Below are 2,938 nucleotides of genomic sequence, written 5' to 3'. Positions count from 1 at the left end.
TAGTGGCTAGTCTAAAGAGAGCCCATAGCATGAGGCATAAGTATCTTCTTATGCCTATTTTGGTTTGTCGCATCATGTGCGGTTGTTTACCTGTATTCTGTACCCAGTTCACGGATTAGGTTAGGGTTGAAGTCATGACACCCACCAATTGTTTGGTTCATTTATTTCGAGTTATGACTTGGCCGGGATGGCAGGTGCAACCTCATTTGGTTGCTCCTTACACCCCATCAGACCGAGTAACACTAGACAGGTTAACACGGATGGACGACACACGGCGAAGGGCTTGGCAAGTTATCATAGCGTGCCAGGACGCAAAAGAACCGTGGTCCTATGAAGAGGAGGATGATGACACTTAAACGCTAGAGATAAGGTAACTTTTTAGTTTCAATTAGTGTCTGCTTATGTTCCAAACAATTTAATTCTTGTTATCCCCATAACGGGTGGAACTCATATAGAGTTGCGTCTGTTTTTCTTTATCAATATTAGTATGTTTTAACTTTGTTTTGCAGATGCTCTAAATTTTCACGTGTTTCAATGGTAACTCCTATCCTCCTTAATTCTTTACTTTGAGGACAAAGCATGTTTTTGTTTGGGGATGGCATAGAAACACGCGTAAATTAAGGCACCTATTAGGATATAGATATGTACAATATGCACTTGTTTTCTAGTAAAAAGTTCAAAAATTCAAAAAAATAATAAATAAATAAAAAGTTGTGCTATACACTTAGGAATATTGGTATTGTTTTCTTTCTCTATGCTCTTAATAATCTAGAAATCTCATGTTAGCTTTTGCATTAGAATAGTTTTTAGAAACTTAGTTTAATATGTAGGTAATAATCTTTGCATCTTTCTATAAATATATTACATGAGTATCTATGATTGTTTGGCAGTAAGTTTCTGAAATCTAGGCTAGAGTATTTACTCTACAAATCCTGTGAGAATATAGCCTAAAGCCTTATATGAGTGAAATATTTGAGAAATGACACAAGGGAGAAGTAAATTATGGATAGAGAAATCACACGTCCACTTGCTTGATCACTATACCATATCCTAAGCGAGAATTTAGGCCCTCTTTGGATCGATATAGCCAAAAATTCAAATCTATAAATTATTTTCCGCTAGTCGCCCCTCTGAGCCTTTCTTTAGCCTTTCATAAACCACAATTCCTTTACCCTTTTACAAAAACAAAACAGAATAAAAAATCAACCTACCCATTTTAGAATGAGTCTGAGAATAGGATGAGTGAAGAAAAGAGAAGAGAAAAACCTGTGTAAACAAAAATTAGTTAGTTGCTTTAGAAAAGAAAAAGAAAAGAAGTTTCCATCCAAAGAAAAGAAAAGAAAAAAAAATAAAAATAGAAACAAAATAAAAAATCCAAAAAATATAATAAAAGGAGTCAAAAAGCCAAAATAAAAGGGCTAAGGATGGAAACAAAGTGTAGAAGCAAAAGAACAAGGGTTTCTCTAGTTACGTAATATGAAGACCCTATTATCTCAGACTTGTCCTTTTTGAATATCCATTTCCTTCCTTCTTAAACTATCTCCTAATCCCCACAACACCTAATAAAGACCTCTAGCTCAATTGCGAATAGGTTAGTGTGATAGTAAGTGGCAGATGTGTTTGATCGACTTCGGCTTCCTTGTGTGTCATTGAGTTTGTAAGGTAAAGTGTGCCCACTGCACACTGGAGTAGTGAAACTTGAGCGAAAAAATCAGAGTATTTTTGTCTTGACTTTTATGTGAGGACCTATTTAAGGACGTTATTCCAAAGTTTCAGAAATGGACGTGTTAATGCATTTCATAGTATTACTCATTGTATATATGTTTATTTGTAGATGATTGATTATTATGCATATGTTAGCTTAGGTTTCGACTTGATTATTATGTACTCATTGCTAGTGAGATGTTTAGATAATTGAAATATAAATAAGGAAACAATAGTTTTATTTCTTAGTCGTTGTAGTATAGATGAAGTTTGTGAGTACCTTCACTGGAAAACTCTCATGAGGCTATAACTCGTCCACTAGGGAATTCCTAATGGTTTAAGGCCTTGTTACATATGGTCAATGCAATCGCACTCGGCGAAACGAGATTAGTTAGAACTCCATTTTTGGTCACTTATTCTAATTTCTCATATTTGCTTGAGGACAAGCAAAATGCTGTTTGGGGGTGGTTTAATAAGTGCCCAAAACTATAGTTTTAACCCTTTAACAATATTACTTTTAAACCAATTATGTGATTAATAAGTAAGAGTTAGTACTGTTATCGTGTTCTTATGTATTTCAGGCATTGGAGTCGAATATGTGCATAAATACGGCCCTTCTGCGAGATAAAAGAGCAAGGGTTGGTTGTTAAGAAGTGCTATGATAAAGGCCAAGGTTCAAGGAGAAAAAGCCTTTTTTAAAGCCCGGTCAAAGCTGAAAAGTCAAAGTCAACGCGGGCAGAAACAGCGCACAAAAGTTAGTAGAACTTCCGAAGGCCGTATCTTTCGACTCAGACTTCGGAATTGGGCTTACCTTATGTCAAAACGACTGTCTTGGAAAGAGCTTTCCAATGGTCCAAGCCTTAACCTAATCAGAAGAGAAGAAGTGGATGAAAAGGGTTGTTGAAGTCATTTCCAGCTGAAAAGCCCTTTGTGAATTGAAGTAATGAGGTTTTGGGCTCCATTTTCCGACCCAAAACATGGCTCCTCATCCCATGCATGAATTTTTGGATTTGGTCTCCTCCATATGAAGAGACAAAGACTTAGCTCTTAAGCTACCTAGATTTAGATCAGAGAAAATTAGTTTTCAACTGAGTTTTTACTTAGTAACTTAGTTTCTAGTTAGTTTTGAATTAGTGAATGATCAAATACTTAGTTTTAATTCATTAAATTAGTTTTTATAGATTAATCTAGTTAGTTGTCAATTTTATCAGTTGTTAGAACAAGTTTTGAATTT

This window comes from Coptis chinensis, chromosome 9 (assembly GCF_015680905.1).
Source record: "Coptis chinensis isolate HL-2020 chromosome 9, ASM1568090v1, whole genome shotgun sequence".
Lineage (NCBI taxonomy): Eukaryota > Viridiplantae > Streptophyta > Magnoliopsida > Ranunculales > Ranunculaceae > Coptis > Coptis chinensis.
This window is presented reverse-complemented; position numbering follows the sequence as displayed.